Source organism: Triticum dicoccoides, chromosome 2A, assembly GCF_002162155.2.
Source record: "Triticum dicoccoides isolate Atlit2015 ecotype Zavitan chromosome 2A, WEW_v2.0, whole genome shotgun sequence".
Classification (NCBI taxonomy): Eukaryota; Viridiplantae; Streptophyta; class Magnoliopsida; order Poales; family Poaceae; genus Triticum; species Triticum dicoccoides.
The window spans coordinates 341,035,882-341,053,679 of record NC_041382.1 but is presented as its reverse complement, the minus strand read 5'-3'; positions in this window follow the sequence as shown (position 1 = coordinate 341,053,679).

Genomic DNA, 17,798 nt, shown 5'->3' with positions numbered 1-17,798 from the left:
AGCCCCCAAATAAACAGGGTATTTGAATATATGTGTCACAAACAAAGTTTGGACAAGGAAATTTTTTACAAGCAACTTTTTTCCAAAAAAGTATAATGCTTGGTCGAACCGATCACAAGTTAAAAATTAAAACTATGAGCATGAAAGCGACTTAGCTGGTTAATGTGTTCGGCATTGATGACGCGGTCCGAGCTTGATGCGGGACAAGGTTCCATCCCCCAAGCCGGTCCCGAGGTGGAGGAGCGGAGAGCTCGACACGCCAAAGTGGTGACATAGCACGGTCAATGCAGACCGGCAGAGTGATGCCGAAGTCCCCGGATCATTTTCCTGTGCACAAAAAGTAGTGCAAACCGGAGATAATAGTAATAATAATAATTAAAAAAATCGTTGCATAATAAATAATTTATGCAAAGTGAGTAATAAAAGAAATATGGCCTGGCGCCGAAGTCAATGTCGATGCAGGGCGTCGTCGTGATGCGGTAAAGGCGTGGCAAAGCCTGAATTCACAGGTCGGTCTGAGTTCCGGATGCGGCGTTCGCCGGACTATGTACGGAAACTGACCGAACCACCGCGCGACCGTCGTTAATGTGGCCATCATTTGATAGACCTGTGTACAGATGATGAACGAACCAGAGTAATAATTCCTTGGGAAAAATAAACCCAAACAAGCAAAAAAAATACTAGGATTAATAGCACCTGGTTTATTTGTTGTAGCAATCCGAAGAAAGGTGATTCCCAAAATTGGGACTCGATCCGCACACCCATTGCCTGAATGGCAATAAAGCGACGGTATGGCGATGCTGGCAAAGGTTGGCTCGCCGAGGCAAAGCCCTCGGTCCAGCTAACATGACGGAGCTGGTCGGCTAGTGACGCCGAAGTCTCCGGAGTAGGTTGATGAAGAGATGGCGAAGCCCCCGGTCCAGCCGAGATGTCGAAGCCTCAATGTCAGTCGATGAGTCGAAGTAGGTCGGCATGATGGACACCAGCTTGAAGAAGCAATAGTGCGTCCCTGCCGATGCAGGTCGTGACGTGGTCGATGCCGGCTTGATGAAGTGACCGTGCGGCGATGCCTGTATGCCCGCTCCGTGTAATCCATGGGGCGGCGATGTTGGTGATGATTTATCCTTCGCGATGCCGAACTCTTGTTCGGCTTGCCGAGATGATGATCGAAGGAATTGAGCTCGGCTCAATAAAGCGACGACGTGTCTAGCGCAGCTCGGCAGCCGTGGAGCAATATCGCCGAACTAGTTTGACACCAGCGTGATGGTGAAGATTACCTCGAAGGAGGCTTAAAATTTTATGGGTACGTGTTTAAAAACAACGCATAATACCATAGAAGAAAATTCCTTTAAAAAGGTTGTCCAATGTCACGTTTATAAAGAAACATGAATTTGGGTCGGATCCGTATTCGTGCAGAAAACAGATCCGAAATTGGTCCACTCATCGAAAGTTTCCCGAAGTTTGAACCATTGGATCGAGCTGACATTTGGAGTGGTGGTAGATATAGGAATTCCACAGCCGATCAACGGTTGGATCTTCCAAAGGACGTCCAAGCTAGAAACTGGACACCACACCCTAAACTCATCCAAATTCCCATCCAGATTTGACAGGGCTCCAGTATATCGTGGATTGCCAGAGATTCCTCCATCGGAACTCGACAAAATTTTCCAGGGTTGTTATAGACTCAATTCCGCACAATTCCACCAAAGCGATCGTCAAAGCGATACTCGAGGAGGTGGTGGCGGCAGATACAAGTTCGTTGTCCAAAAAAACAGCACGGTCGCTTGAGGGCAATGTTAACGTTGAGCCCCCGAGCTCCATAGATGATTCCTCCATGATCTTGATAGAGATCGGAGTTGATGTTTGATGAAGGCCCTCGTCTGAACATGGTGATCCGAACACGGGGCGCAATTCTTGGTCGAACCAAGGTGACCAGTCGAACTGGTGACGAAGACGCTGAAGTCGCAGTTGATCTGCAGGCGAGCCATCGATCCTTTTGTCGATCACACAGCGGAACTCTCAATGAAAGCACCAATGTCGGTGTCAAAACCGGCGGATCTCGGGTAGGGGGTCCCGAACTGTGCGTCTAGGATCGATGGTAATAGGAGGCATGGGACACGATGTTTACCCAGGTTCGGGCCCTCTTGATGGAGGTAAAACCCTACGTCCTGCTTGATTAATATTGATGATATGGATAGTACAAGAGTAGATCTACCACGAGATCGGAGAGGCTAAACACTAGAAGCTAGCCTATGGTATGATTGTTGTTCTGTATGTTCTATCGACTAGCCTGGCCCTGGTTTATATAATGCACCAGAGGCCTAGGTTAATAAGAGTCCTAGCCGAATACACCGGTGGGGAGAAGTCCTTGTCTTGTGGAATCTTCTTTGTATGTGGCGGCTGTCCGAACTGGCCCATGAGTATACGGTCACGGGGGTCCTCGGCCCAATCTATCAGATCGGGAGATGACGTGTTGAGTACCCCCTAGTCCAGGACACCGTCAATGGCCTCAAGCCATTTCGCGGAATCTGGGCTCATCATGGCTTCCTCATAGTTCGTAGGTTCATCATGGTCAATTAACATGACCTCCAAAACAGAATTACCGTACCACTCTGGTGCGAATCTCACTCTGGTTGACCTACGAGGTTCGGTAGTAACTTGATCTAAAGTTACATGATCATCATCATTAGCTTCCTCACTAATTGGTGTAGGAGTCACAGAAACAGATTTCTGTGATGAACTACTTTCCAATAAGGGAGCAGGTATAGTTACCTCATCAAGTTCTACTTTCCTCCCACCCACTTCTTTCGAGAGAAACTCCTTCTCTAGAAAGGGTCCATTCTCAGCAACAAATATCTTGCCTTCGGATCTGTGATAGAAGGTGTACCCAACAGTTACTTTTGGGTATCCTATGAAGACGCACTTCTCCGACTTGGGTTTGAGCTTATCAAGATGAAACTTTTTCACATAAGCATTGTAACCCCAAACTTTAAGAAACGACAACTTTAGTTTCTTGCCAAACCATAGTTCATAAGGTGTCGTCTCAACGGATTTTGATGGTGTCCTATTTAACGTGAATGCAGCCGTCTCTAAAGCATAACCCCAAAACAATAGCGGTAAATCAGTAAGAGACATCATAGATCGCACCATATCTAGTAAAGTACGATTACGACGTTCGGACACATCATTACGCTGTGGTGTTCTGGGTGGCGTGAGTTGCGAAACTATTCCGCATTGTTTTAAATGTAGACCAAACTCATAACTTAAATATTCTCCTCCACGATCAGATCGTAGAAACTTTATTTTCTTGTTACGATGATTTTCCACTTCACTCTGAAATTCTTTGAACTTTTCAAATGTTTCAGACTTATGTTTCATTAAGTAGATATACCCATATCTACTCAAATCATCTGTGAAGGTGAGAAAATAACGATACCGGCCGCGAGCCAAAATATTCATTGGACCACATACATCAGTATGTATTATATCCAATAAGTCAGTTGCTCGCTCCATTGTTCTAGAGAACGGAGTCTTAGTCATCTTTGCCCTTGAGGCATGGTTCGCAAGCATCAACTGATTGATAATCAAGTGATTCGAAAAGCCCATCAGCATGGATTTTCTTCATGCACTTTACACCAATATGACCTAAACGGCAGTGCCACAAATAAGTTGCACTATCATTATTAACTTTGCATCTTTTTGGTTTCAATATTATGAATATGTGTATCACTACGATCGAGATTCAACAAACCATTTTCATTGGATGTATAACCATAGAAGGTTTTATTCATGTAAACAGAATAACAATTATTCTCTAACTTAAATGATAACCGTATTGCAATAAACATGATCAAATCATATTCATGCTCAACGCAAAACACCAAATAATACTTATTTAGGTTCAACACCAATCCCGAAAGCATAGGGAGTGTGCGATGATGATCATATCATTCTTCGAACTACTTCCAACACACATCGTTACTTCAGCCTTAACTAGTCTCTGTTCATTCTGCAACTCCCGTTTCAAGTTACTACTCTTAGCAACTGAACTAGTATCAAATACCGAGGGGTTGCTATAAACACTAGTAAAGTACACATCAATAACATGTATATCCAATATACCTTTGTTCACTTTGCCATCCTTCTTATCCGCCAAATACTTGGGGCAGTTCCGCTTCCAGTGACTAGTCCCTTTCCAGTAAAAGCACTTAGTCTCAGGCTTAGGTCCAGACTTGGGCTTCTTCACTTGAGTAGCAACTTGCTTGCCGTTCTTCTTGAAGTTCCCCTTCTTCCCTTTGCCCTTTTCTTGAAACTAGTGGTCTTGTTAACCATCAACACTTGATGCTTTTCTTGATTTCTACCTTCGTCGATTTCAGCATCACGAAGAGCTTGGGAATCATTTCTGTTTTCCCTTACATATTATAGTTCATCATGAAGTTCTAGCAACTTGGTGATAGTGATTAGAGAACTCTGTCAATCACTATCTTATCTGGAAGATTAACTCCCACTTGATTCAAGTGATTGTAGTACTCAGACAATCTGAGCACATGCTTACTGGTTGAGCTATTCTCCTCCATCTTGTAGGCAAAGTAATGTCAGAGGTCTCATACCTCTCGACACGGGCATGAGTATGAAATACCAATTTCAACTCTTGGAACATCTTATATGCTCCATGGCATTCAAAACATTTTTGAAGTCTCGGTTCTAAGCCATAAAGCATGGTGCACTAAACTATCAAGTAGTTATCATACCGAGCTTTTGTCAAAACGTTCAAAACATCTGCATCTGCTCCTGCAATAGTTCTATCACCTAGCGGTGCATCAAGGACATAATACTTCTGTGCAGCAATGAGGATAATCCTCAAATCACGGAGCTACTCCACATCTTTGCTACTAACATCTTTCAACTTATTTTTCTCTAGGAACATATCAAAAATAAAATAGGGGAGCTAAACGCGAGCTATTGATCTACAACATAGATATGCTAATAGTACCAGGACTAAGTTCATGATAAATTAAAGTTCAATTAATCATATTACTTAAGAACTCCCACTTAGATAGACATCCCTCTAATCATCTAAGTGATCACGTGATCCAAATCAACTAAACCATGTCCGATCATCACGTGAGATGGAGTAGTTTTCAATGGTGAACATCACTATGTTGATCATATCTACTATATGATTCACGCTCGACCTTTCGGTCTTAGTGTTCCGAGGCCATATCTGCATATGCTAGGCTCGTCAAGTTTAACCCGAATATTCTGCGTGTGCAAAACTGGCTTGCACCCGTTGTAGATGAACGTAGAGCTTATCACACCTGATCATCACGTGGTGTCTCGGCACGACGAACTTTTGCAACGGTGCATACTCAAGGAGAACACTTTATCTTGAAATTTAGTGAGAGATCATCTTATAATGCTACCATCAATCAAATCAAAATAAGATGCATAAAAGATAAACATCACATGCAATCACTATAAGTGATATGATATGGCCATCATCATCTTGTGCTTGTGATCTCCATCTCCGAAGCACCGTTATGATCACCATCGTCACCGGCGCGACACCTTGATCTCCATTGTAGCATCGTTATCGTCTCGCCAACTATTGCTTCTACAACTATCGCTACCGCTTAGTGATAAAGTAAAACAATTACAGGGCGATTGCATTGCATACAATAAAGTGACAACCATATGGCTCCTGCCAGTTGCCGATAACTCGGTTACAAAACATGATCATCTCATGCAACAAAATATAGCATCACGTCTTGACCATATCACATCACAACATGCCCTGCAAAAACAAGTTAGACGTTCTCTACTTTGTTGTTGCAAGTTTTACGTGGCTGCTACGGGCTGAGCAAGAACCGTTCTTACCTACGCATCAAACCCACAATGATAGTTCGTCAAGTTAGTGCTATTTTAACCTTCGCAAGGACCGGGCGTAGCCACACTTGGTTCAACTAAAGTTGGAGAAACTGACACCCGCCAGCCACCTGTGTGCAAAGCACGTCGGTAGAACCAGTCTCGTGTAAGCGTACGCGTAATGTCGATCCAGGCCGCTTCATCCAACAATACCGCCGAACCAAAGTATGACATGCTGGTAAGCAATATGACTTGTATCGCCCACAACTCACTTGTGTTCTACTCGTGCATATAACATCTATGCATAAAACCAGGCTTGGATGCCACTGTTGGGGAACGTAGTAATTTCAAAAAAAATCCAACGCACACGCAAGATCATGGTGATGCATAGCAACGAGAGGGGAGAGTATGTCTACGTACCCTCGTAGACCGAAAGCGGAAGTGTTTATCAACGCGGTTGATGTAGTCGTACACCTTCACGGTCCGTCCCGATCAAGTACCGAACGTACGGCACCTCCGCGTTCACCACACGTTCAGCTCAATGACGTCCTCGCCTTCTTGATCCAACAAGAGGGGCGAAGTAGTAGATGAGTTCTAACAGCACGACGACGTGGTGACAGTGTTGGTGAAGAACAATCTTTGCAGGGATTCGCCTAAGCACTACGAAAACTATGACGGGGGATAAACTAGAGGGGACGGGGTTGCCGGCAGACGGCTTGGTGTTTCTTGATGTGTCTTGGGTGCTAGCCCTACCCCTCTATTTATATGTTGAGCCTTGGGGTCAAAACTTGGAGTAAAAGCCTCCACAAAGTCGGTTTCGCCCGAAAGGCAAGAGTCTTTCTCGGACTCCAGGGCCAGACGCCAGGGTTCTTGGCGTCAGGACCCAGACACCAGGGACCCTGGCGTCTGGCCCCTGGACTCCGCAAAACTTCCTTTTGCGCTTTCCAAAAACCTTGTGGGCTTTCCCCTTTGGCCCAAATAAAGTGTTCTCGTACCCAAACATTTCGGGAAACATTCGGAACCCCTTCCGGTGAATTCTGGAACCCTTCCGGAGACCAAACACTATTATCCCATATATCAAACTTTATCCGAATCATCCCGGAGTTCCTCATCATGTCCGTGATCTTATCCGGAATTCCGAACAACATTCGGTTACCAACATACATAACTCATAAGTACTATATCATCAACAAACATTTAAGCGTGCGGACCCTACGGGTTCGAGAACTATGTAGACATGACCGAGACACTTCTCTGGTCAATAACCAATAGCGGAACCTGGATGCTCATATTGGCTCCTACATATTCTACGAAGATCTTTATCGGTCGAACCGCATAACAACATACGTTGTTCCCTTTGTCATCGGTATGTTACTTGCCCGAGATTCGATCGTCGGTATCTCAATACCTAGTTCAATCTCGTTACCGACAAGTCTCTTTACTCATTCCGTAATACATCATCCTGAAACTAACTCATTAGTTACAATGCTTGCAAGGCTTATAGTGATGTGCATTACCGAGTGGGCCCAGAGATACCTCTCCGACAATCGGAATGACAAATCCTAATCTCGAAATACTCCAACTCAACAAGTACCTTCGGATACACCTGTAGAGCACTTTTATAATCACCCAGTTACGTTGTGACGTTTGGTAACACACAAAGTGTTCCTCCGGTAAACGGGAGTTGCATAATCTCATAGTCATAGGAACATGTATAAGTAATGAAGAAAGCAATAGCAACATACTAAACGATCAAATGCTAAGCTAACGGAATGGGTCAAGTCAATCACATCATTCTCCTAATGATGTGATCTTGTTAATCAAATGACAACTCATGTCTATGGTTAGGAAACTTAACCATCTTTGATTAACGAGCTAGTCAAGTAGAGGCATACTAGTGACACTATGTTTGTCTATGTATTCACACATGTATTATGTTTCCGGTTAATACAATTCTAGCATGAATAATAAACATTTATCATGAAATAAGGAAATAAATAATAACTTTATTATTGCCTCTAGGGCATATTTCCTTCAGTAATATTTAGCACTTTTTGTGACATTCGTAAATCACTTTCATACTCATTCGACTAGATATTGTTAGAAACAACAAAGTGTTAACAATTCCTCAAACAATTTCTGTCTAAAGGTAGTACAGACATTTCAACACACAACTCTTTCTAGAATCTCAAACTACAATCTCAGAAAAGAACTCGATGACAGATTCTAGGAGAATTTTCCAGAATCTTGATTCTGCAAGATCCTGCGTGAAAAGAACTGGGCCTGAGATCGACCCCCAGAAAAATCCCCCAATGACCCACCGCTCCGTCGAACGACCCCCTTGCATCTCTCCCTCTCACCACTTTTCATGGTCTAGCCGCCACGCACTCACATCTCTCTCACGCGCGACGCACCAGGAGATAATGGCGACTGAACCCTGATCTCGGCCGACGTCGGTCGTCGCCCCTCGTCTACGCCCCCTGCCCGTAGTCTACCTCGCAGTCGCCCCTGCTCACCGCCGGTCATGGTCGCCCCTGCCCATGGTTTACCTCATCTGTCCGCCCCCATCTCCCCTCCCCGCTTTCTCCTCCCTTCCTTCCTGCTCCTTGCCATCGGTGCCCTTGCTCCCTGCTGGTGCCGATCTAGATCCAATCCTCCGTACATCCCAGCTTGTCCTCCTTTCCGTCCAATCTACTACCACCGCCCGTCAATTTGTACATTTTGTTCTGCTTGGCCCTTTCCCAATGAGAAACTATTTTTGTAAACCCCATTATAAGTTGAATTTCGAATAAGGCCATGTAATGTAAATCTAGTGATGTATTGGTACAATTTATGATGGTTTATTGCATATGGGACCCTAATAAGTGCCACACGTGTGGCACAAACACATGGCAAATCTGAACGTTTTTTATGGCAAGTTTACTGACACGAGGATGACAACTTTAGTTGTCAAGTATGACAATTTCTTTTCGTATGACAAGTTTCCTTTTTTCTTTTCTGATGACAAGTTTCGTTTTTTCTTTTTCTTTTCTTTTCGGATGACAACTTTAGTTGTAAAAAACGACAGGGCCGGAGTGCTTCGTGCCACATGTGTGACACTTAGGCTTCGTTTGGATGCTAGGAGGGATATTTCCAGGGAATAGATGCCCCGGTTGAAAATTTCTTTGGCCAACTAGAAGTCCCGTGGAAAATTGGCACCATCATATGGCTCACCCGCTACAGAGAAAAGACATAGAACTGAAGCAGAATCAAAATATGATGAACTGAAGAAAATACCATGCCCCATCACCGCCTTTATCATTATCTTGATGTCCACCACCATCAGCAGTCGCCGCCGCCGACAGCCTCCCTGGTGGCGCGACCTAGTAGACAGGAGACATAACTCCGTTGGGAGGAGATCTAATGATGCCGCTGCTGCTGCGGCTGGTGAGCACGACAGAGGGAGAGGCATGAGTACGAGAAGCAGCCAGAGACCGAGGATGAGAGGAGAGGAAGAACAACCTCAGAACCAACAGTGTGGTAGGGGAGGGAGGCACACTACTAGGAAAATGCTTATAGATAGAAGTTTAGTAGTAGCGCCTATTTAAGCACCCACGCTACTGGTATTTACCAGTAGCGCCTGGTACAAAACACACTACTACTACTACTAAATAACAACATCGTTTGTTAGCTTGGGCCGCACTGCTGTTACATGGGCCACAGGGCAAAAAGGGTAGCCCAGTTACCTGTGGCGTTTGTTTCGAACAGGCGCTACAGCTGGTGGGCTTAGCAGTAGCACCGACCTCTACCCAGCGCTACTACTAGAGGAAAAGAAAACTGGCCTGAGCGCCCCCCGCACCCCTCACTCTCACATTATCGATCCCCCCTCCGCCCGCCGCCGCCGCCGCGGTTAGGTTTCCTCCCCGGCCGCCTCACCCCCGTCGACGGCGCCGTGCATCGCCACCATGCGCGGTCGCCTCTCGCCTCCTCCGACGCTCCAACCCCGTAAGTCCCCCTCGATCTCCTCCTCCCTGCGCGCGCCACCACTAGCTAGGCTCCGACCGATTCGCCCCGGTGGCTCGCCATGTTTTGGGATTTCGCGTGGGGGAAAGGGATTTAGGGATTGCACGGTGGCTTCGTGCTTTGATGCGACGTGTTCCAGGCTTGTTTCCTCGCGTGATTGGGAGAGAGTAGAGAGAGGGGTTAGGTGAGAGAAGTAGAGGCTTTTTGTTGCTCACTGAAACTTGGGTTTCAATTCTTGATTAGTAGTTTAGCACATATATGAACACCACTGGTTGTTGGAACTAATCCATATGCACAAGTTTGGTCAGCCAAACTTGGTCGAATCCAGGAGACAAAAAAGGAAGCGGGTAGAAGCGGGAGGGGGGATTGAGGGCAGCAGAAGGGAGCGAGTGAACTGACCTGAGCGAGGGGGGATTAAGGGCAGCAGAAGGGCGGAGGCTTGGTTTCTTCTTCCTTGGCTGTTGTCCCTGGAGCAGTGGCGGTGGCGGAAGTGCCTAGTGTTATAGGGTTTAGAGAGGGGTTCTCTCTCTCATCCTGCCTTGGCTTTTGTTTAGTGTTGCGCCGCTCGACGAAGGGGAGGGGCCGCAGAGGCACAGACCAGGCCTGAGTTGGGCTAGAGCAGGCATATTAGATAGAGGCCAGAGCGGTTGATGCAAAGGGAAGCACTCGTCCGTTAATGGAATGATGGACCCAAATCGCTATCCATCTGATGTGTTAGTGAGCCCATTTTTGGTAAATTTCAGGAAAAAGAAAACACAGAGAGACACAGAGTTGTATCTAATCTAAAAGGGGGGTGTTTGCCTTTTATAGTTTTAATTATTGTGCATTTGATGCCAAAGGTGGAATGGATGTTTACTTATTGTGTTTTGTGAATCTTGTGTCGTGCTTTTTTGAAAGATTCTAAGCTGGTTCAACTTTTGGATGTGGGAATAGATAAAGTGTTCCCCTGGATTGAACAACTTGTCTGCTTGTGCAATAATGGCAATATGCCATTTATCTTATTATTAGGCTCTGTTTGGGTTACATGATCTCTATTAGGTTATTGTCTGAAGTGAACTACAATTTAGTTGTTATTTTGCTTGCCATGTGAACCTGGTGTGTATTCTCTATGATGTGAACTTGATGTGTATATTATTCAAAACCTGATGTGTATTGAAAACTTCATGTTTACTTTTTGGATCATTAATCCTTTAATCATATTGCTTTAGGGAAATGGTGCCGCCACCACCACCACCATGTTGACGGTGCAAGTCAAGGTGCGCCAGCAGCCTTGCAACTGGCACGCTGTTCGGCATCTACTTCGAGTCTAGTTTTCTTCATGCGGCGGTAATAAATTATATGAAACTAGTAACCACTATTTTGTTTTTAGTGTTATTGGCATTAATGCATCATGTATATATCATTTTGCTTTTTGTACATAGATCATCCCATGCAATGTGAGGTCGGAATTCAACAAGCTGATCGGAGACTCTGTGACCTTTGAGGCTCCTGGGGGCCCCTACACTATGGAGGTCGAGAAAGGACGAAATATGACGCACGTGGGAGGAGATGGATGGGTCTGTTTCATCACCCACATGTGTATCACCGGTGGTGAGTTGATCAGCTTCTCCTTCAGAGCAGAAAGACCTAAGTTGGTCGTCATTTATGTTAACAAAGCCGAAGATGATGAAGATGATGATGACCCACTTGATGAATCCATTGTAGCTCAAAGAATGAGGTTGAGCGAGGAGGAGGTGTGCAACCTATGGGACATCATTCCGCCACGTGCTGACTTCGTCGGGGTGCCATTCGTGACCCGCCTGACAAGTGCCATGGTTGATCGGCATATCATGGTATGTTGCATTTACTGTAGTAATTTGATGATATGCTTTATTGTTATACTTAGTGTAGAGTCCGATTGAGGGAGTCCTGGATTAGGGGGTGTTCGGGTAGCCGGACTATACCTTCAATCTCCTCCAACTCCTCCAACTCATTCTTCCTCATCTCCTCCAACTCTTGGAGGGCCTTTTGGGCTTCGGCCTTGGCAGACTTGGCAGCCTCTAGGGCCGTTGCAAGCTCGGATGCTTGCGCCTTCGACTCCAGCTCCAAACTCTCATGTTTTTTCATGAGAGCCTGCAGCTCTTGCTGAACCTCGCCGACCTGAGCCCCAAGTCTGTCTCGCTCGGTGCGCTCCGCGGCTGTTTTCTTTTCGGCCTCAGACAGCGCCTGCTTAAGGGTCGCCACCTCAGTCGTGGCCCCTACGATAAGCAGTACAATCCTGTTACTCTTTTTTGCAATCAAGCCTTTTTATAGGCACTTCTTCTGTAAGATATTTCTTACCTTCTTCCTCCTCGAGCCGCCGCTTGGCAAGGCCGAGATCTTGCTCGGTCCGCTCGAGGTACTGCTTCAGGACACCCACCTCCACAGTCAGTGCGGCAGTGGATAGCAGCGAAGCCTGCATACGCATATTGGCTCTTTTTTAGACTCCTGCGAAATTTAATAGATCCTCTATTCGGCTTTTCTTTCTGAACGCCAAACAGAGCATCAGGGGCTACTGTCTATGCGGTAATATTTTTACATATTTTTACTTACCCCGAAGCCTGTTAGAAGGCTAGCGCAAGCTTCAGTCAGTCCGCTCTTGGCGGACTGAACCTTTTGGATCACCGTACTCATAATAGTACGGTGCCCCTCGTCGATGGAGGCGTCGTTAAGCACCTCCAGCAGATTGTCCGGCACCTCCGATTGGAAGGAGGCCGCCGGCTCAGAAGGCTTGCTCCTCTTGGAAGGAGTTCGCCTACCGCGGTCCGGAACTGATTCCGGCGCGGTGTCCGACACAAAGCCGGACTTAGAGCCCTGGGGAGCCTTATCCCCTTCACTCCTGGAGTCCGGGAGGTTGCCTTGCGGCTCCTCCGGGACCACCTCCTCCTGCCCTGGAGCTTGTCGCGACGCCACTTCGGCGTCGTCTGCAGTGCGGGGGGAGACAGCGGGCGGAACTGAGTTCACGTCCGATGAGTCCAAGGAGCCGCCCGACGATTCGTCGAATTCGGCCCGGGGCGGACTGCATAATTACATTCGACATTAGGGAAAGCTGTGCAACAAAGGAACATCATGAGTTACTCTGATATCCGAACTTATGATTTCGCCGGACGCTTGGCCCTGTTTGGCCACTCCTCTTTACCCTCTTCGGCGTTGGGGGCGTAGTCCGGCGGAGGGGTCTTCCTTTTCCTAGACCCCTCGGCCTCCCCCGTTGGGGCGGCCTTCCTCTTCTCTCCTCCCTCCGATGGGGGGAGAGAGTTTTCTTCTTCCTCCTCCTTGTTTTCGCGGGAGGAGGGCGTCTCGGACTCGTCAGATGACGGTCCGACACCACCACGTTGCGGGCACTCTTTCGAGTCCTTGTGGTCTTCTTCTTCTTGGCCTTCTTCTCCGGCACCACATAAGGCGCCGGAACCAGCAGCTTCACTAGTAGAGCTGGGGCTGGGTCATCGGGCAGCGGAGCCAGACAGTTAATCGGTCCGGATATCGCCCGCCAAACCTGTCAAAGGTAAGGGAGTTTAGATCCCGCATAGAGTCAAACTATGAAAAAAGCTTAACATCCTGTAAAAGGTGTAGATGGCTTACCTCGCTAGCGTGACGCTGCGAGCTGTATCCGCGGTCCTCGGAGGCGGATGCGGGAGCCTCGGCGCCCTTGAATAGCATCTTCCAGGCGTCTTCGTACGTCGTGTCGAAGAGCCTGCTGAGGGTTTGATGCAGCGCCGGGTTGAACTCCCACAGATTAAAATCCCGTTGTTGGCACGGGAGGATCCGGCGGACGAGCATAACCTGGATTACATTAACAAGCCGGACTGGCTTGTTCACCAGGGACTGGATGCATGTTTGCAATTCGGTCACCTCTTTTTCGTCACCCCACGACAGGCCCGTCTCCTTCCAGGACATGAGCCGCGTGGGGGGTCTGGATCGGAACTCGGGGGCTGCGGTCCATTTTGGATTGCACGGCTCGGTGATATAAAACCACCCGGATTGCCATCCCTTTAGGGTCTCCACGAAAGAGCCCTCGAACCATAGGACATTGGCCATCTTGCCCGCCATGGCGCCTCCGCACTCCGCCTGGCTGCCGGGCACCACCTTGGGCTTGACGTTGAAGGTCTTGAGCCAGAGGCTGAAATGAGGGCGAACGCGGAGAAAAGCCTCGGACACGACGATAAACGCCGAGATGTTGAGGATGAAGTTCGGGGCCAGATCGTGGAAATCCAGGCCGTAGTAAAACATGAGCCCTCGGACAAATGGGTGGAGTGGAAAACCCAGTCCGCGGAGAAAGTGGGGGAGAAATACTACCCTCTCATGGGGCCTTGGGGTGGGGAGAAGCTGCCCCTTTTCGGGAAGCCGATGCGCGATGTCCTTGGACAGGTATCCGGCCCTCCTTAGCTTCTTGACTTGGCCCTCCGTGGTGGAGGAGACCATCCACTTGCCTCCCACTCCGGACATTGATGGAGAAGGTTGAGGTGGGAAGTGCGGGCTTGGGCGCTGGAGCTCGGGTGCGTAGGAGATGGATAGGCAAAGGAGGAAGAAGGCGTAGGTAAAAAGGTGGATCCTTGTCCCCTTATATGGGCGGATGCGGTTGTGCGTCCCCACCTGCCTAGTAAAACTTGCTTGCCTCCCAAGTGCCGTGATAAGTGGCGCGGTTGGGTTACCCATGTCCGTATTGATGAGAATCCCGTAAAAGGGGGGTACACGATCTTTGCTTTGACAAGACATGCCAAGGAAACCGCCTCGCAAAACACGCTGAGGTGGAAAAGTGAAAACGATTCGAGTAAAGGACTTGGCTGTAGTGTGATGACGCACTGCGGAATACGTCAGCAGATTTGATTTGTGTTAATATTATTCTCTCTATGGCAATATGTGGAAACTTATTTTGCAGAGCCGGACACTACTCTTGGTGTTTACAATCTTCTATGAAGGACTTGGAGGAGGAACCCGCCTTGCAATGCCGAAGACAATTTGTGCGCCGGACTCGTCGTCATTGAAGCTTGGTTCAGGGGCTACTGAGGGAGTCCTGGATTAGGGGGTGTTCGGGTAGCCGGACTATACCTTCAGCCGGGCTCCTGGACTATGAAGATACAAGATTGAAGACTTCGTCCCGTGTCTGGATGGGACTTTCCTTGGCGTGGAATGCAAGCTTGGCGATGCGGATATTCAAGATCTCCTACCATTGTAACCGACTCTATGTAACCCTAACCCTATCCGGTGTCTATATAAGCCGGAGGGTTGTAGTCCGTAGGACATCAACTCCATATATAACAATCATACCATAGGCTAGCTTCTAGGGTTTAGCCTCCTTGATCTCGTGGTAGATCTACTCTTGTACTACCCATATCATCAATATTAATCAAGCAGGACGTAGGGTTTTACCTCCACCGAGAGGGCCCGAACCTGGGTAAAACATCGTGTTCCCTGTCTCCTGTTACCATCCGGCCTAGACGCACAGTTTGGGACCCCCTACCCGAGATCCGCCGGTTTTGGCACCGACACCGATGATATATACGCTTAGTGAATCTTATATGCTTTATTGTTATACTTAGTGTAGAGTCCGATGATATATATGCTTAGTGAATCCGATGATCTATATGCTTAGTGAATCCGATGATATATATGCTTTATTGTTATACTTAGTGTAGAGTTTGATGATATATATGCTTAGTGAATCGTATATGCTTAGTGAATCCGATGATCTATATGCTTAGTGAATCTGATGATATATATGATTTATTGTTATACTTAGTGTAGAGTTCGATGATATATATGCTTAGTGAATCGTATATGCTTAGTGAATCCGATGATCTATATGCTTAGTGAATCCGATGATATATATGATTTATTGTTATACTTAGTGTAGAGTTTGATGATATATATGCTTAGTGAATCTTATATGCTTAGTGAATTCGATGATCTATATGCTTAGTGAATCCGATGATATATATGCTTCATGTAGAATCCAAAGAACTGTTAATAGTGTAGAATCCATATATACTTATTAGTAGAATTCATGCTTAGTAGAAATGTAGTACTGTCTTTTGATAGTGTAGAATGTGTGAGGCTACTTATTAATTGATATGTTTTTCTTATTCAGAAATTGCCAAAGAGCCTATCTGAGAGTTGTGGTATCATGCCTGATGAAGAAGGCTCTGATGGAATACGCCTTACCACGAGGGGCTCCATCACCACCTGTGCGTACGGCGTGGACACGGACGATCGCACACACTTCAACTCGGTTGGGTGGAAGAGCTTCCTCGTCGGCAAGAATCTTCATGTTGGACAGAAAATCCTAATTACTATCAGGAACACCCACCGCACAGGCTTGAGGATGATGATCGTCATCGATATCATCTAGAACTACATATGCATGCGTGTGGCTGCTGAACCATATATATGCTAGTATGACTACCTAGTAGACTTATCAACTATGATCTATCCATGCATTGTTGACTACTATATATGAGTTTGTGAGATTGTGTGGTTACATTAAATGTGGTGTTGTAGTTAATGTTTGTGAGATGGTTTTGTGAACTTAGTTTATTTACACTGGACTTGTCTTGATTTCCATGAATATTGCATCTGACTTCTTTTTATTATTTTTAATTTCTATTTACCTAGTTGTAGCGTGGGAAGAAAATAGGGCGCTACTACTACGTGATGATAGTAGTAGCATTGGTAGAGAAAGAGGCGCTACTACTAAGTATTTTAGCTGCAATGCTTGTTTAGAAACGCGCTACTGTTAAATAATAGCTCTAGCGCCCTAGCAGTAGCGCAGGTGCCTGCGCTACTGGTATGTAAAAAACTAGCGCCACTAGTAAGGTTTTCTCTAGTAGTGGCGGCAGCCGCTCTGCCCAAGACGGGTGACGAGAGCAAGCGAGACAGCGGATTCCATCCCGATGTCGTGGGTCGTGGATCCTATCCCGGGGAAATCATAGGGAACGGCCCGAGAAAACCTCATGTATTCTAGCGTCCAAATGTCCAAGCACCTGGCCCGGGGCTGATTTTGCGCACGGGCTTTCCACCCAGGGAATGGCCCGGGATCCTCCAGGGATCCCCTGGCTACCAAATGAGCCCTTATTATTTGGGTTGCTTATGTACTACCTCCGTCTAGATGAATAAGTCATTCGCGTAGTTCTAGGTCATCGATTTGAGGAATTAAATATGTGTTATATGTCATGAAAAGTATATCACAAGATTTCTACACTGATGCAGTTTCTCTCTCTCTCTCTCTCTCTCTCTCTCTCTATATATATATATATATATATATATATATATATATATATCATATATAATACATATTTAGGTAGTTAAATCGTCGACCTAGAACTATGTGAATGACTTATTCACAAAGACAGAGGTAGTAATATGAATCTAGAGATGAACTAATACAATTTATGATGCTTTATTGATGAGATTATGTTAAAACGATGATGTTTTATTGATGGATTAATGAGTTAGTAGTTGAAATGTTGGAATGTTATGTTTTGTTGCTGAAAATATTAGTGAAGTGTCAAAATGTTGGTGGGAATGTAATATCATCAGTGCAGGCTACCTTACATACAGTCTAAGTTCAGCATGTCTTATCATATGCAGGCTACCAAACAAAGCATGTGTCATCACATGCATTTCTACCAAACAATTACGATTACATATACTAGTACTTAGGGCCTGTTTGGTTCCAAATAAGTCACCAACTTATAAGTCAAAAAGTGCCAAACAGGCCCAACTTATAAGTCACCCCAACTTATAAATCATAAGTTGCTCCATCCTAACTTAAAACTTATTGTTAGAAGGGAGAGAGAGAATTGGTGGAATAGTTGTTGTATTGCTTGAGCCTCGTGGGCATATATATAGGAGTACAATCATCTACTTGGAGTACAAGACAAGCCAGAACAAATCCTAGTCTATCTCGTCTTTCTTAA